Source organism: Aotus nancymaae, unplaced genomic scaffold (assembly GCF_030222135.1).
Source record: "Aotus nancymaae isolate 86718 unplaced genomic scaffold, 86718_ANA_hifiasm-v0.15.2.pri h1tg000059l, whole genome shotgun sequence".
In the NCBI taxonomy this organism is placed as follows: domain Eukaryota; kingdom Metazoa; phylum Chordata; class Mammalia; order Primates; family Aotidae; genus Aotus; species Aotus nancymaae.
In genome coordinates this window covers 66,226,773-66,245,941 of record NW_026988473.1, presented here as the reverse complement: position 1 = coordinate 66,245,941, position 19,169 = coordinate 66,226,773, and the positions used below count along the sequence as shown (strand labels likewise).

Sequence of the window (19,169 nt, the reverse complement as noted above, 5' to 3'; positions counted from 1 at the left end):
CAATTCTATAACCACTGCCCTCGTGTAGGAATACATCTTCTCTTGTTTAGATTATCCTCCTCTACCCTATCCAACTAAAGCACCACCGGCAGGACGACTTGCCTAAAACCCAAATCTGAGCCTGTCACTCTCCTTAATAATTCCTCTGCCTGGTGGCTCTCTTTTGCCCTCAGGAGAAAGTCCAAGCTCCTTAACATTCTGCACTAGGCCATCTTTATTTAGGTTTCTGCCCATCTTCAGCTTCATCTCCAACAAGTTTCTGACAACAGTATTTATTACTCTTCAGAGCTTCCAAATTCTTTAGTACCTCTTACATCTCATACTGTATTATTTTCCTTAAAACGTTGATTTGTACATAAGAAAATATTCTGGTGACTTCTTAAAGAACAAAAATAGAACTATCATTCCAGCAATCCACTACTGGGTATACCCAAAATAAAACAAATAATTATATCAAAAAGATACCCTCACTTCTATATTTATCATGGCATTATTCACAGTAGAAAAGACATGAAATCGCTCTAAGTGCCCACCAATGGGTGACCGAATAAAGAAAATGTGGTATATATGCACAATTGCATACTATTCACTCATTAAAAAGAATGAAATGATGTCTTCTGCAACAACAGGGATGGAACTGTAGGTCATTATCTTAAGTGAAACAAGCCAGGCAAAGAAAGACAAATATTGCATGCTCTCTCTCATAAATAGGTGGTAAAAGTATGTTCAGAGGGTTGTAGGAAGTGGAATGATAGAAAATGGAGACTCAGAAGGGTGAAAGAATAGAAGGGAAGATGATGAGAAATTGGTTAATGGGTCCAGCAGGTTATTCAGGTGATGAATGTGCTAAAAGCTCTGACTTGACCATGACACAATCTGTCCCTGTAACAAAATTACATAGATATTCATAAATTTGTACAAATTAAAAAAAAGGAGGAAGAGATACCATATCACTCATGTTTTCTATTTTTACTCCAATTCTTTTTTTCCCATTCTTTTTTTCTCTCCCCTCCGTTTTCCCACCTTACTCTCCTTTCACCTCACTTCCATCACTGCTGTAATAATGCCATATTGACACCTTAGGAAGTATGTTACTTTTTTCCATGTTCATGTAATGCTATATAAATGCAGGTATATACATCTATTTATATGTTTACATACATATATTTCTTTACACATATAACTGGGTATCTCTAATGTCAACTCTGTGAAATTTAAGACTTTGTAGACATCTCTGAGCTTTAATGTTAGGTGAAAAATGGAATTGTTTTACCAAGTCACCACCTTTTCCTGACTCAGTTACTAAGAGAAGGGCCCAGTATCTTTGTGAATTTAATGTTTTTAATTTGAAAGTCCCATTGTCATTTCTGTCACCTTAGACAAGAGTGTTAAGAAGAGGTCATTGGAAAATTACTGACTCTAGATGAACAATTTGCTCTTAATTAAAAAGCCTGATGAAACTCTCTCTGGGAAATGAACTCATTCAAATGGGAGATAATTTAAGATTGTCCACTCAGGACATTTTCTTTCTATTTTTCCTTCACCCAGTACATAAAATTTTTATTTAGTCTTATGATATAAATTGAATTTGACAGGAGCAAAACTTTTTTTTTTCATTCAAACCATAAAATTATTATGTTGCCTGAGTTCACATTGTGTTTTCCCTTCAGAGAAATAATGAGTACTGCCTTTCCTAGGGTGATTGTCTGGCAGCAAAGGAAAATGTAGCAAAATTACTCCTTGCTGGGGTTTTAGAATGGAAAGGAAACATTGTATCACTAAATACTCATGAGACTCTAAGGCTCAGGGCCAGAGTTCAAGCCCAGTTCTGTCATTTAACAGCAGGGTCACCTTGGAAAAATATCTGAAACTTGGTTTTCTTATTTGTAAAAAGAATAATAATCACTGGATTGTATTGTTGGCAGTTTTAATGATCAAATGAAGTAATGGTTGTGAAATAGTTGAACAAGTACAATGTACAGTGTAAATATAGAGGGTTATCAATATTAGTGTCTGCTGTGTCGATGCAGTATGAGAAGTGATTTCTTACCTAAGAGTCTGCCAGACAATAGACCCACCAACCAATGAAGATGGTTACTAGGTAGAATGCCATTATGTCATTAGAATGGAAAGTTAAGCCCAACTTCTCCCTTTACATTCCCCACTATAAAATGAAGAAAATGAGTCCCAGGGAAGTGAAGTGAATTGATGAATGCCACATAGCTAGTTAGGAGAAGTCTAGGACTCGATTCTCCATTTCCTGCCCAATGTTATTTCCAAAACAACTTTGTTTCCAACATTATTAAATGAATAATAGTGCTGTGACTTGATGTGAGCAATTAGAAAAGGAGAAGACGGAGAATGATGGAAGTTTGCTCCACCTGTTCTATTCCCACTATCTTTGGAAGTTCCCTTCTCCATGTTGAAGGTGATGTAAAGGAGAATTTGAATTAAAATGAAATATCAAAGTCTCATAGAGTTAAACTACCCTCACACCCTGGACTGTCCCCTGGGCTGTGTTGGTGATTAGATGAATGGTGACAACAACAGGATTTAACAACAATTGCAAAGCATATCGTAACAATGTTTCCCAAATAGTATTCCAGGGAGCGTTTGTTCCAGGCAGTCTGCTCAAATACAGTAGATACTTGCTGCCTTGATACCCTCCCACTGTTGGAGAGTCACAAAGTATGTTAGCATCTTAAAACTCCTAAGCAATGCCATAACAAAGAAAATGTGTTTGATTCTGTTTAAAAGTTAAACTGACAAATTTATTTGTGCCAGTAAGACATTTTTCCCCTTGAAGCATCTAGTATCATCCTCTGAGTAGTTCTTTCTCTTTGACTAAAGAAGAAGGGGATATCATTCGATGACATTGTCTGTCTCTATGAAGGGGCCCTGTACACTACTGTCCCTGCCACCCCCTCCCCATCTTGTGCAGCCTCAGGCAGGACAGACATGGGCTGCCATGATTTGCTTGGCCTCAGAGAGTTCCCAGTCAGAACAAGTGCAGGAGTTCAATGCTAGGGTGGACTTTATGTCCGTGACCAGATGCAAATGCAAGCATCTCTGTATATACCAAAGTGAGCAGATGAGGATAGCTGAAAACCAGATTAGATGATCACAGCTCAGTGAATACCCATGTGGACAGACTGTTTCTAGGCTCAAATGCTGTTCTTCCCTAGTACCCTGTTATATGAAAGTCCCTCACCCATTCCTTTTATAGCTTAGTTGTAACTCAGAGCAGCTTGACTTTGAACTTCCTCCTCATGGAGGGGGTCAGAGTTGAGGAAGAGACTAATAGACTCAAGGGCAGACAGAGTCATAGTCTCACAGCTAAGCTCTGAAATGACCCAAAGGACTTTTTAACTTTTTTTCTCTTCTAAAATGTAACTTTTGGGAAAAAACCCGATAATTATTGTTCAGGATAGATTGTCTTCTTGTCCGCACCACCCTAATCTTTATTAGTTGTAATTCAGCAGAGTTGTCTTTCACAATACAAATGTGTGCCTGAAACACAAGATAGTGTGTTATTAAATAGAGCTTAATATATGATAATATTCTCATTAAATTGTATTAAGATCATTTCAGTTTAGTATTTGGGGGAACTCTGAGCCGTCTTAAAAATGACAGATCTCTCAATTTTTAAATTCTTACACATACAGCCATGTTGCTGGGCTACATTAACACACACACACATATGTACACACACACACACACATATTCATAAATAAAATTCAGTTAGATGTTGTTTAAAAAGTTATCAGTGAAAATGCTATGTTCCCAATTAAATTAACCATGAACCCACTAAACAAGTTTAAAAATCTAACTGGTTTCAATTGTTTGCTCAAATGAGAATTGCATGACTCCTTGTTGCCTGCAAGGAGAGAGACTTAACACAGACACACACACACATATATATATATTTTTTTTAAATTTTACTTTAAGTGACTATATGTGCAGAATGTGCATGTTTGTTACATAGGTATACATGTGCCATGGTGGTTTGCTGTACCTATCAACCTGTCATCTAGGTTTTAAGCCCTGCATGCTTAAGGTATTTGTCCTAATGCTCTCCCTCCCCTTTCGCCTACCCCCCAACAGGTCCCGGTGTGTGATGTTCCCCTCCCAATACAGATACATTTTATAATAAAATATTACCAATTATAATTCTTGACTTACAACCTCTTAAGAACCTTTTTTTTTTTTGGTGGGAAGGAATTAAGTCAGAGCCTTTCTTAAGAGCCTTTCTTAACCTGCCACTAACTTTAAATTGTTGGCATTTGAAAATTTTTCCTTGTTTTGTGATCCTGGTTTTGTTGACAATTCACTTTCCAATAAGAAACTTACCATGTTGTGACATTGTGGACACTGGATATTGTAATTCTCAATGCCTTTAAAATATTAAGAACCAATGTTAAAAATAAGTGTAACAAAGGAATATAAAATGACATTATATATTATATAATATATAGCATAATAAAATGTTAGGCTAATATACTTCACATAAAATGGAGCTAGAGGAGAAATTCGGGTTAAACCTCAAAGCACAATGTTTCTTGTTATTCTTTATTAAGTGCCCAGCAACATTATTTAAAGTGCTAAATGAACTATATGTTTCTGTCAGCTAGTTTTTCTCTAGGGGAGAGTGCTATCGAAGCTCCACTTCTGTTTAGACAATGGTGCTGTGCACAAGCCATGCAGGTCTATCCAATTTTCACATAGGCTGGGGTCAAAAAGAGAGAAGTAAAAGGAAAGGAAAACTGTTCAACTCTAATATTATTTGATGATCCACTATAGCTGTGTTGTTCAATACAGTAGCTACTAACCGTAAGTTAATTAAAGCTAAATTTGAATTAACTAAAATTACCCTGAATTTACAAAATTCAGTCATTTCTTTATCCTAGCCACCTGTCATGTGCTTAGTACCTACATGTGGTTAGTGGTTACTGTCTTGGATGCCAGTATTCTATATTATAGAGCCTTTCTATCACCACAGAAAGTTTTTTGGATAGCCCTGATCCTAGGATAGAATTCCTATTCTAGAGGAGGGAAGTGGAGGCTCATAAAAGAATACAGTGAATTTTACACACTCTTATTTTGGAGTAAAGTCAAAAGAAACAGTGATCAATATTAATCATAAACATAAAGTTATAAACTGTCCCTTCTACCTTTAAGGAATCTCTCTTCTGTCAGAAAGACATTTCGACAGCCTCTCCTCTGTTATTACAGCTGCCTGCCAGTAATGTTGCTGAAACAGTGTAATGTATACCCCTGGCCTGGATTTTGTTCAGTGATACCATTTTTAACTAAATAGGTTTACATCTTTTTGGAGATCAATTAATTTTACTTCTCGAAGCAGAAAATGTTAAGTTTGAGTCATCTTGTTTTTGGAAAAGACAACAAAAAAGTCAGCCTGAAAAGAGGATTCCCAGTTGCCAGATAATAATAATTTGAAAATAAGATACAATTATTACGCCAGATAATAATAATTTGAAAATAAGATACAATTATTACAGCCAGCAGAATTAAATTAAATCTTTTGAATGATCCCTGAATTAATAACATACAAATCAGAAAAGTAACAGAGGCTGGGATAAACATGATTATAATACATACAAGCATTTCTAGTATCATGCATTTAAGAGGCTATATGTGCTAGATGTGGTTCAACCTAAATTTTGTGAGTTCAACATTGGAGTTAGACTAACAAATAGGTTATCAACCACAAATTATGGGCAAATTGGAAATTAGAAGAGTGTCGATCAGATCAAAAGGATATGAAAAATATTGAGGTGAACTTTTGTTAAAGGAAGGTAAAAAGTTTAGAAAAACCTATTCAAAAGATAGAAGAATGTTGAGTGTGAGGTATTGATCAAAGGAAGACTCCAGCGGAGAAGTCTGTTTTACAGGAAGACAGGGCAGCTGTCAGTGTTAATTAGCAGAAATAAGATAATTTGTTAGTAAAGCTAAACAAATGTAGATATGAATAAAACCTTGTAGAAAAAGAGACCAAATAAGGATATCTATTGGCAGAACAGTAGACTCTGTGAATGAAGGGACCAAGGACATATGCAGTTAGATCAAGTAGCATTATCCCTCATTATATATATTTTTATATAAAGCCAAATATGTACATGTACCACTCTGACAGGTGGCAACCTTCTTCTTAGACTTCCCTGTATGCCCCTTTTTTTTGGCCAGTATGTTGAGACAATCTATTATACTAAGTAGAGGAGAATCAGTAGTCAACAATGTATGCATCATACTTAGAAACACAAAGGAGGGAGTATAGAACTCTAGGTTCAGAGACACCTCATGGAATTGATAATAGTTCACATTTGGGCCCTAAAGAAAGTATGGTTAGACATTTTTCTGGTCTCCTAATGGAGGGGGTTGATGGAGGGAAGAATGAACTTTTCAGGGAGTTGACATAGTATTTGCAAAAACAAGGAAGCAAGAAATTCAGGGTGCATTTAAGAAACTGCAACTATTTGGATGGTCTACAGTGTGGGTTGCCAGGTAGAGTGAGATGAGATCTGTTTCAAATCATGTAAGGCCTTGAATATTGGTGCAAAGCAGCAAGAACTTAGAAAATAAGCAGTCAGTTGAGGAAAATGTGAACTGATTTAACTGACTGATTATTTGCACATGCAAACAATATTTTAGCTGCAAGCTACAAAATCCCAAATTTATTATTTGGACCTTTCATTGCAAACAAATGAAAGAACAATATTCATCTCAGTCTGAAAAATCTGGAGGGTACAAAGGAGTGCCTTTAAATTTTAAAGAAATCAATGTGAGCTCTTCTACTGATACAGGCAATTCATATTAAGCTCCAGCTAAAACAAATGCAATCAATTATGTATCACAGGCTAACTTTACAGAGCATCCTCTCCTGTCTTTTGGTAATGAAGGACCCACCAGGGCCTCTCATCTCAGTACCTGATTGCCAGCTGGGTGCATTCCTCCTGTCCTGAGACATCTGCATGATCACTCCAGAATACTTGCTCTCTAAAGGCCCCAGTTGTCATTGCTTTACTTTGCTTGCTGGACTTTATGTTTCATTGTGTTAGAACTATCTTCCAAAATGGGAAGCATATTAGTTTCCTGTCGCCATCTAGTAGCTTAAAACAAATAGTAGCTTAAAACAACACAGATTTATTTTCTGGCAGTTCTGGAAGTCAGAAGTTTAAAATCAGTTTCACCTAAAGGTCGGGTGTAGGCAAGGATGGTTACTTCTGGAGCTCTGAAGGAAGAATCTGTATCTTTGCTTTTTCATAGTATCTTGGGGCTGCCTTTATTCTTTGGCCTGTGCCCACTTCCTCCATGCTTAAGGCACATCTCTTCCACAGCTGTTTATGCCATCGTATCACTCTCTCCTCTTTTGTAGTTAAATGTCTCTCTGCCTTTGTCTTATAAGGACAACTATGATTACATTTAGGTCCCACCCAGTAAATCTGGGTTAATCTTTCCATCTCAACCTCCTCAGTGTAATCGCATGTACAAACTCCTTCTTGTAATGACGTAATGTTAACAGATTCCAGGGATTAAGACCTGGATATACTTGGCATGCATTATTCAGCCTTCTGTAGGAGGAGACCTAGAATCACTAAGCTTTTGAGTTAGAACTTTTCTCAGAGATAATTACTACCATCATGTTTGAAGACCTTAGTGTAGGCCACTAACTCTTTGAACATGTCTTTACCTAAACTCTGTTGTTCTGATATTCTAATCTCAGGAACTAAGCCTGATCACTTTCTTTTTTAAACTGTCTTCATGGCTGCAATCTTGGCGATAATCATCATTCAACACCTTCTCATCTGTCTGAAAACAAACAAAGAAACCAACCAAAGGGAAAGGAAACCCAAATATCTGCAGGCCCTTTATTGTAATAGTATAGAAGAAAAATAAATATTGAATATAACTCAACCACTCTATTCCTTCTTTACTGTTCATGGAAATTTAAGAAAATAGGTATTATTCTTACCGTTTTGTAAATATGGAAACCAAGGCTCATAGAAGTGATGTACCCAAGGTTCATATAGGAAGTGACAGGTCTGTCAAACTCAAAAGCATGTTATCTTTTCACTGCAGTACTGTTAAACATTGCAGGGAGGCAGGCAGTTTAGAATGCTACATGTAGAGAAAGTTATGACAGTTCTGGAGAAATTGTAACACTCTTGGGGTTACCGTGCCTGGCTGATAGTTTCTCAGTCTCTCTTCCCGAGTCCCCATAGGCAGTTAGTGTGTTACTGCTTTCTTCTGTTATTCCTGAGGGTAGTATCATGACCTCATTAAAAAAGGGAGGAAACAAAGGTAAAGAGAGGTTTAATAATTTGCCCAGGGTCATGGAGAGACTGCTAGAAAATGCATCTAGTTTTTAAATTAATACCAACTAATAGTCAAGGCATTTTATTTTATTTTGCTTTAAAATAATGTGTTTTTAATTTTCAGGCAGGGATTGCATGCAAGAATAGCTTCCATAGTTAGGTATCAAGCCATGAGCTTTTACTCCCATTGTGGTACATTAATGAAGAGGGAAATAAATTAATATTTTGTTTTGATGAGAGAATTTCCACTGGATATGCCTTAGCTATGGGAAAATCTGGATCCTAGAGGATGTTTTCTCTCAAGGGGATTTGACATTGTCTATACAATATAAATCAAGGGGAATGGAGAGGTATATACAGATCGATTTAATACAGAATACCTTACATGCCCACATTTAGTGGGCATCTATGATGTGTCAGCTAGATTCTGCACTCCATACTTACTATATGTTAGTTCTAATTATCACAGCTACCTAAAGAGTAAGTACTCTTAGCTTCATTTTAAAAATAAACTTTATTTTTATTTATTTTTGAGACTGAGTCTTGCTGTGTCTCCCAGGCTAGAGTGCAGTGGTGCAATCTCAGCTCACTGCAACCTCTGCCTCCCATCTATTCTAACATGCTGCCTGGTTTATCCATTTGAGTCCTTAGTGTATTAATGGTAGTTGTTTTAAATTCCAGTCTGATAATTTCAATATCACTGTCATATCTGATTTGGAGTCTGTTGCTTGATGTTTCTTCAAAATGTGATTTTGTCTTGTAGTTTGCCTTATAATTATTTGTTGAAAGCTAGACATGATGTACTGAATGAAAAAAAACTATAGTAAATAGGCCTTTAGTGATGTGGTAAGGAGTGGGGCAAAAGAAAGCATTCTGTAGTCCTCTATGATTAGGTCTTAGTCTTTGGGTGAGCCTCTGCCCTGCACTGTGAACTTCACAAGTGCTCCTCAGTTATTGTTCACTTACCCAGGTGAGACAAAACGGCTAGAGTTGGCTGCTATGGATATATCCCTTCCCCGACATGAAAGTCCAGAGAGGACTGGGGTTGAGTTTTTCACTTCTCTCACATGGAAGGCTAGAGTAGGCTGGAGTTGGATATTTCTCTTCCACTAATTTAGTTAGGCTGTCACAAAACTCCCAATACTTTAGTACTTTAGACGCTAGTAAAATAGGAATAGCTTGTGTGTGTGTGTGTGTGTGTGTGTGTGTGTGTGCATGTACATATGTGTGATGGCCTTGTTAAGAGGAATGGATGGTTTGGTATATTTCAAAAGGTTACTCTTAACCTCCCTATGCAGGAAGCATGAAGGAATTTTTCTGAAATATTTCTTGTGAGAACCTGGTAGATTTTTCTGGAGGTAAAACTCCCAAAATGTAGGTTTCCCACGTGACTTGGTCCTCTTATATATTTTTTATCTCTTTGGTTTGTCCACATTAAGACTTCAGTAATTTATCAGTTATAGCTCAGGTTTTCCTACTTGATGTCAGTTCCCATGGAGGTTTCTGCTTAGGAGTTTCTGTTCTGTTAAGTTGTGTTACCCAGTATGGGCCCATTTGTCTCTCCAATTTTGGGGGCCGCTGTTCATTTTGTGACCTAATCTCTCTTTTCTTTTCTTTTTTCTTTTTTTGGAGATGGGGTCTCACTCTGTCATCCAGGCTGGAATCCAGTGGCACTATCTTGGCTAACTGCAACCTCTGCCTCCTGGTTTCAAGCAATTCTCCTGCCTCAGCCTCCAGAGTAGTTGGGACTACAGGCATGCACTGCCATGCCTGGCTAATTTTTTGTATTTTAGTAGAGATAGAGTTTCACTATGTTGCCCAGACTGGTCTCGAACTCCTGAGCTCAGGCAATCTACCCACCTCAGCCTTCCAAAGTGCCAGGATTACAGGTGTAAGCCACTGCCCCAGGCCTCTGTTACCTAAGTTTTCTAATAAATCTAACAAGAGTTGTATTGTTTGTTCAGCTTTTTACTTGGTAGGATGGGGTGATGATTTACAAGATTTTAACATGCCAAACCAGAAACTGGAAGTCTTAGCTTAATTTCTTAGATTAAAAAATGGAGGCCCAGGGAAGCTAAAATTGCATGACTCATTAGTGAGACAGCCAGAATTTAAAAGTCGAGTGTCTTTGTTCTTTGCATTAACCATTCTGCCTTCCTATTAATTTGACATGTACTGTCATATTGTAAGAATACAGAAGAAAAATAGGATTGGGACATGCTATAAGGGTCTTGTGTGAAGAATTTGCACTTGATTACCTTAGCACTTTTTTAGAACCAGGAAAATGCTGGTTTATATGTAATATAATGAGAAGAACCCAAGTCTTGGAACCAGACAAATCTGGGTTAAAGTCCAACTACTGTATTTGCTCAATCTGTGACCTGGAGTAAATGCCTAATAAGCTTTGTGAGCCTCAGACTGAGGTTGCTATTGTGAGAATTAAGAAAAAAATAAACACAGAGGCAAAAATTCTAAACTAAATAATAAATTAAGATTAGTAATACATAAAAAAGATGATATAGCATGACCAACCAAGATTTATCTCAAGAGTATACCACTGGCTTAACATTTTAAAAATCAATTAATTTAATACAACATGTTTCTATTCAGGTGAAAAGGCTTTATAATCACTTCAGTAGATAAAGTGCAAACCATTTGATAGAATTCAACATTGTTGCATAATAAAAAGATTTATTTACTATTTCTGGTAACCTCAAGTTCCTACATTTCAAATTGTTGCTTATTCACTCATTGAATCAATGGCATTCCCTAGTTCACTACAAAGGTAGAACATGACCGTAAATGGGATGAGTCACTGCTTGGACTTGAGTTTTAAAAATCTTGAATATGAAATTAGAATAAAAACAAAGTTTTAATTTTCACTTCTGTGTTTTTATTTTTTGTAAGAGTCTGGGTTTGTTGATAGAGAAAGAAAAAACATTTTTTTCTCTTCTTCCCATGTTGAGGTTTACACATGAAAATCCAACATAGGAATTCTGGAGTACAGGTAGGTTTTTGAAAAATAACAACAAAATTGTAGATTAAGAAAGGGGAAGATTTGACATGGGCCAAGTTCCTGTCACACAAGAAAGAGAAAATTTCTCTGGTGTGTAGAGGAGGGTGGAGGTAGGGATGGAGCTGAAAGAGGTTAAGTATAGTTAAAGAAATTCATCTTCAGTTTCAAAACCTTGGCAAAAAACTAGGGAAAATGCATAAAAATTCTCAGAAAAGTTTGCAGGGAATCTAAAATGTGGGAGTTGATGTCCTATTTCCTTGAATGTAATCCTGAGAAGACTGAAAGCCTCTTAAAACCTTATATTTGACATGGTCTAGGTCCAATATGGTCTAGGACTGTTTGAGAAAGAATAGTTGGGGGAAATATATCAGTGCATGACACTGAGAAGAGACTAGCAGAATCCCACAACCTCCATCGAGTGTATGGCTTCTTTGGTCTCCCAAGAAGTAGTAGTATGGCGAAGCCGAGGTTTTAGAACAAGCCTGGAAGTAGGATAAGACAACTCTAGAATACAGGGACCTCCTGATTCTTTGCAGAAAGGTTTTGTTCTGGACTGTTCCCCACAATGCAATTGGCTTCCTAAGGCAGGCTCTGACCATATGAGGGAAGCCTGGTTTTTTCAGCTATGTCAATGCCTAAGAATTCACTGCCTATCCAAAAAGGTCACTGAAGTATATTCCTTTCACCTGCATTTGTCCTAGGTCTGCTCTGGGTAGCTCAGCTTTCATGTTGCAGTCTTTCTAATATGTGAGGACAGCATTAGTCATTTTTTTAGATCTTCTTATTCATCCTTTGACATTGTTTCTGTATATTGTTTTAATGTGCCTCATTTAATATTTTGCCCATACGTGAAAGTAATACTTTATGTGTGTGATCAGCACAAAATACAGTGGGATTGTAGCTCCTCTATTTGTGTACTGAATTTCTAATACTGTAGTCTAAGATTAAATGAGCTGTTTGGATATCACAATATCGACCCTTATTGAGTTTACTGTCAGCTTTTGTCTGGAGCTTTTATACATAACTGGCGATTACTTAATGTCTTAATCATAATGTACTTGTGTATTTGATTTTTGAGGCTTAGTGGATTGTTTACATTTATCTTCACTAAATTTCATCATGGTAATTTGGCTTGCTTTACAAGGATGTTGAGATGTTTCAGTCTGTTGTCCTCAGTAGTATCTCCCTAACTTGATTTGATAATTTTGTCTTCTGAATTTTTTTCTAGTGATTGATTTAAAAAATTTTTAAAAATGACCAGCAAAAATTGAACAGGTATATTTTGTAACTCACTTGACTATAAAAACATTAATTAGAACTCTAAATATGGTCATTTATTTATTCGTCCTCCAACATTGCCATATTATGCTAATAACGTAGCATGAGAAACATAATAGACATCTTGGTGGAATACTAACTACCAAGGGTAATAATAAGTGTATTCCCTGTTTCCCAAGCTCATGGTCATTTAAAATTAATGGTTTTTTTAAAGTAGGATTTATTTCTGTGAACAAAGGAACTATAGTTTTTTGTTTGTTTTTTGAGACAGAATCTCACTCCATCATGAAGGCTGGTGCAGTGGTGCGATCTTGGCTCATGGTAGCTCACTGTAGCCTCTGCTTCCCAGGTTCAAGAAATTCTCCTGCCTCAGCCTCCTCAGTAGCTGCTATTACAGGCATATGCCACTTCATCCAGCTATTTTTTTTGTTTTGTTTTGTATTTTTAGTAGAGATGGGGTCTCACCGTGTTGGCTAGCCTGGTCTCAAACTTCTGGCCTCAAGTGATCTGTCCACCTCGGCCTCCCAAAGTGCTGGTATTGCAGACGTGAGCCACTTTGCCTGGATTAAACTACTAGTTTTAAATACTTTAAAAAAACACAAGTAACTACAAATTTATTTCATTTCCTTGTTGTATACAGTCAATTTTTGTGCCCTGAGATGATCTATACTATATTACTTTTGTCTACTCCTTGGAAAATTTAAAAATATGGTGAGCACATGTAAAGTAAAAATGTAATATACATGTATTTTAGTAATGCAATACCTTGAAGAGGAAGACTCATATTAAAAGGCAAAAGTATTTAGAATTTTGACTTTCAGCAGTTGCTTTCTTATTTGTTTTTATCCATAGGCATATTCACAGTCACATTCATGTATAATAACAAAATTGCCCCTTCTGCACTGATTATTAATCTTTACCAAGATGCATCCAGAGTGTCCAGTTAGTGTCACAGTGGAATGGTTGGAAGCTTCAGGGGTAGTGTCAATAAATGAATGGATACATGGATCAATGGATGAATGGTTGCTTGGTCCACAAGAAAGGAGCCACTACTCCTATAAAGGTTCCTCTCTATAAAATACCTTCTCTTCCGCTTATTATTGCATGGGAATATAAGATGTCAAAATTTCAACTTATACCTTCTTTAGTCAGTTATTTATCATTTCCTTTGAAAGTTTAGTGAAATGAAAGAACTTTTGAGTCTGGAAGCCCTCTCGGTTCAAATGGCAGTTCTGAATCTACTAGCTGACTGACCTTGAGCAAACTGTTTATTTTTGATTAGCTTTTTTACTCACCTCTGATAATAGCACTGATTTTAGGGCTTTTGTGAGGTTAAAGTGAAATACTGAATGTGAAGGAGCTGGCAGAGTTGGGGGCACATACAGAGACTAAATAGTTTCAGTTCCCTCTGTCCTTCTCACAGCAAATTTATGGCTTTAGATTATCTTTCTAATTAGACCATCAGTATAAATTCAATTATAGATTTACTCATATTAGTCACTATTCATAATTTGCATTGTGCTTTACTACTACTAATAAGATTCCTCATATAAATTGATATCAGCAATCACTATTCCAATTATCCATATAAATTTACCACTACATAGTCAACTGTTATGACCCAGCTCTGTAGAGTTCACATGGATTGCTGTTTACCAGCCAATTTCAAAAGAAAGATTGTATTACTAACTTCTTAGTTGCTATAATCAGGACCAGAGTGCTTAGTCAATTTTGCCGTTCCTAGGGAGGAATGCAAGCTTTGGGTACGTATTTTGGTTGAAAGCTTTCCCATCCCCTTCTACTTATCCTGTAGAACCTTTTTTATTTCATACCCTCTCATATAAGCTTTCCATTTTCTTATTGATATAATGACATATAATTATTTTCTAACTCACTGTTAGAGTAGTTATCGTTATTACAATTTTATGTACCCATAAAACTCCTATCACATTATAATTTTTATGAGTATGAAAATATGGCACTTAAATTGGTACTAAATATTTGATGAATTGAAATTCAAATTTTGCAAATATTACAACTCAAAAATTGCAGTAATTATTAATTGCTTTTTACAGAACAACATTTATTTCACAATAGTAGAAATAAATTCACAAGGGTACATTGCAAATGAATTGTGCAGGTTTCTAAATACTGGGTAAATGAGGTAGTATATTGTTTTTCAAACAATGAAAAATAACTGAAAGTGTTGGAAAAGGTTTTGTGGCATACTTAAAGTTGTTTTGGGAAGGCTTAACTCTTCATTACAGTATAAGTAGAGAAGAAAGGGCAGTTAGGCTGAGGATCTTGCTTGCCTGGTAGAGTGAATGGTAAGAAACTGATAAATGTGAATGGTGTTATAAAAGAGAATTTCAGTCATGCATTTATTACTTTGGTGTTTGCACAGTTATTGCATCCCTATTATGGGCCCATCACTATGACTGACATTGAGGATATTCAAGTGAATAAGAGATGTTCCTTGCTATGCTTTGGAGTTGTATAAAGTAGAGGCAATATGATGTAAGTGAATTAACAGAGATTAAGGCAGGGTGCTGTTATGAGAACAGATGGAGGGTCACCTGAACCTACAGTAGTGCTCATGGGTTGGACTAAATATTTCTGTCATTAAAATCTTGTTTAATCATGATGTTTCAAATTATTTTTGGTTTCCAGAATTCTGAGAAAATTTTAGTCAACACTCCTTTCATGCACCTATGCCTTTGCGTCACCATGTTTAAAATGAAAACAGTAGTATCCATCAGATACCATTTAAAAAGTACCCTTTTAGTATGAAGAACAGAACTACCTCTCATGATGTTGATATCATTCTGAATATGTGTGTGTGTGGATGTTGTTTCAGTGATATCTCAGTACCTCCACCATCTATCAGAATGCCTGGCACATAGTAACTGCTCAAGGAATGTTTATTGGAATGCTGTCAATGAATCAGTGCAACCATTGCATGTTGTTATTCTTTTTATTTTCTTCCCATATATAATGAAGATATGTTTGAAAAGACGTTTATAACTTAAAAACTTCATGAGCAGCTCTACTGCCTCCTTGAACTCTGCCCACCTTGGCCAAGGTTCATGCTTTGAAAAACAAAACAGGCCTTATATTTTCTCATCTTTTGTTCATGTATCTCAGTTACAAAATATTGGTCCCTGGCTAGCATTCATGTGGCAGCTTCCTGTATGAATGTTAAACAGGCAACGATGATGCTTTATAATTACAGTGCTTGAAATGATTGGAAATAAATTGGCACTCCAATTATAGATGCATGAAAGAGGCACCAGTATATCACAGTCAGTCCATTAATTTCTAAAGTGGTTCAGGCCATCTCACTATTTCAGTGACATTCTTTGTTCATGGCTGCAATGAATTACTCTGAATTGTGGTGGCTCAACATTAACAAGCTGAAGGATATATATTTTTTAACCTAAAATAGCTCAGGTTATTTTCCCTTAAGTGGGGAAAAAAAGTAGACAGGAAGCCAGAGATATACTATTAAATTCTGTAATTCTGAATTCTGTGCATAGAGTTTGGAACAAATGGAACAATTGGGTTTTGATAAACTTTTAAAAACTCTTTAAAATTTTTTTGAAAAAAGTTCCTCAGTATAGTTGAAGAGAAACCGTAAACTTTTCTAAATCTCTCCAAATTAAATTAGAAAGGTAGCATGCTTCAGTGCTTAAGTTTTGGTATTTGCATGGATGTCAATTTGAGTTAGACCTAAAATATCATTTTTTAAATAAAGGTAACCTAAGACATATTCTAAATGTTTTCAAAAGCTTACCTGTGATGGTCATAGTTTGAAATTACCATACATATGCTTTCAGAAGTTTCTCTAGATGTATAATTGACTGTTGCTTTCCATGGGTTTCACTAAAAAATGACGTTCATTTGATTCTGATAACTAAACCCTTTTAATATTATCTTTTCAGGTGAAAGTTGTAAGACTCTAAGGGCATGCTCAACCCAGCCATTAAAATGAATAAATCTATAACTGACCAATGTCACTAGGCTCTTTCACTGACTAAATAATAAGAGTAGGCGCTATGCCTTATTCATATATTGTGCACAGAGTTGTCACATAGGGGGTATTGAACACATATATATTGAGTGAATATTCTTGATAATGGCGAAAATATAATTTAATTACTCATAAATTTAATATACATGTAAAGAAGGTAGAGGAATATTTCTGAGTAAAGATGACATGACAATTCCAAATTGAGTATTTTATTTTCTAAATTTATTTTTTTACAGAAAAATACATGAAAATATTCTTATAAAAATTAAATACTACATGTAAGGGTAAAATCTGCTGGCATAATTTACACAAGGCAGTTTTTCATAGTAAAAATCATTGTAGAACATTTATTTTACTGTAGAACTCACTGCAGAATATTTTATCAAAAGTTTTCTAAAGGCATTTACTCTTTCTTGCTAACATTTCTCATATAGCATTTCAAGCTTATACATAAGTAAAGAAAATATATTGTGAACCACCATGTATCCATCAACTGTTTTTAACGGCTGTCAATACATGGCTAATACAGTTTTATTTGTATTCTAACCCACTGTTTGCCCTTCAGCATGAAATTATTTTGAAGTACTACCAACATTACATCATTTTTCTTATAGATAGCTTTAACATCAATCTATACAAGGTAAGGAGTTTAAAAATATAACCAGAGGGCCAGGTGCAGTAGCTTATGCCTGTAGTCCCAGCACTTTGGGAGGCTGAGGTAGGCGGATCATGAGGTCAGGAGTTCGAGACCAGCCTGACCAACATGGTGAAACCCTGTCTCTACTGAAAATACAAAAAATTGGCTGGGTGTTGTAGTGCACACCTGTAATCCCAGCTATGCAGGAGGCTGAGGCAGGAGAATTGCTTGAATGTGGGAGGCTTGAACCCACAGTGCCACTACTATGTGTAAAAATGAACAATTTCTTAATATCATTTTTCATAGTCATTGTTTTTATTTCTTCAGTACATATATATGTATATATAATTTTCTTCTTTGAAGTTGGTTTATTTGAACCTGGAATCAAAGTTCACACCCTGAGACATCTGTTCAGATTGATGCTTAGCCTGGTATCTTTCTTCTTTCCCATCTTCCATCCCTCTTTTCTTTTTTTTCTCAATTATTTACTGTGGGGAAGGTGCCAGTATATGAAAGACTCTAGGTGCTCAAAGATGAATATTACATAGGTGTATTGCATTAAGCTCTGAACTCTGGGTTACTATAAGAGTATTTTCACCCACTAGTCCATTTGCTTGTCACAGATATAGTACTTTCAAAATTATAGGCTTATATTCTTTCTATTGTTTTTATCTAGAAACTTTTACCTACTTTGGCCTATCTATTCTTTTCAATCGTTGAGACCCATTCCAAATGTAACTTGTTTCAGGGAGTCTCTCTTGATTATCCCAACAAAATTTATCTACTTCTTTTCTCAAAGCCACTGATAGAGACTATAATTTAGCATTTGTGTATGTTTGTCTCATTTTACTGCTATTTTTGCATCCTCATCTCTCTCACAGCTATTGAATATTATTTTCATTTATTATTTTTAATTTAAAATGGACACATAATATATTTTTGGGTTACAGTGTGATTTTTAAAAGTTTTAATTTTTAAAATTTTTAATTTATCTGTTTATTTTGGAAATAGGGTCTCACTGTGTTGCCCAAGCTGGGGTGCAGTGGCACAGTCATGGCTCATTGCAGCCTCAAACTTCCCGGCTCAGGTGATCCTCCCACCTCAGCCTCCCAAGTAGCTAGAACCACAGATGCAGACCACCATGGCTGGCTAATTTTTTAAAATTTTGAAGAGACAGGGTCTTGCTATGTTGTGTAGACTGGGCTAAAGCGAACCTCTTGCCTCGGCCTCTCAAAGTACTGGGATTACAGGCATGAGCCACCCTGCCTGGCCCAGTGTGATATTTCAATGCATGTATACATTACATAATTATCAAATCAGGGTAATTACCATATACCTCATTGTAAACATTTATCATTTCTTTGTGGTGATAACATTCAAAATCCTTTCTTCTTGGTAGCTTGAAATATTCACTGAGTTATTATTTTTTACAGCCACCCAACTGTGTAAAGAACACCAGAACATATTCTTACTGTCTAACTGTAACTTTGTATCATTGACAGCCTCTTCCAGTGCCTCCTTTTTCCTACTTTCCACAGCCTCTGGCAACTATTATACCCTCTATTTCTATGAAATCATTTTTTTTTTTAGATTCCAAATATGAATGATATAATGCAGTGTTTGTCTTTCTATATCTGGCTTACTTTACTTAAGAATAATACCTTCCAGGTTCATCCATGTTGTTGAAAATGACAGGATTTTATTCTGCTTTATGGCTAAATAGTATTTCATTGTGTGTATATATAAATATGGAATGGAATGCTAAACATTGTGTGTATATAATACATACATACATGTGTGTATACCATGTGGTACACATATATGTGTGTGTATATAAAAAACATTGTATACATATATATGTATATGTATACATAT

At 35.9% G+C, this 19,169-nt stretch overlaps 1 long non-coding RNA gene across 1 annotated transcript; it reads right to left on the bottom strand.

The window, feature by feature from the left end:
- Nucleotides 1–2,942: 2,942 nt before the first annotated feature.
- Nucleotides 2,943–7,413, bottom strand: LOC135270222 (uncharacterized). The gene is made up of 3 exons (XR_010338416.1): nucleotides 6,946–7,413; nucleotides 4,351–4,394; nucleotides 2,943–3,510 (listed from the first exon to the last, which is right to left on the bottom strand). It is a non-coding gene; the product is annotated as an uncharacterized LOC135270222 (long non-coding RNA).
- Nucleotides 7,414–19,169: the final 11,756 nt, after the last annotated feature.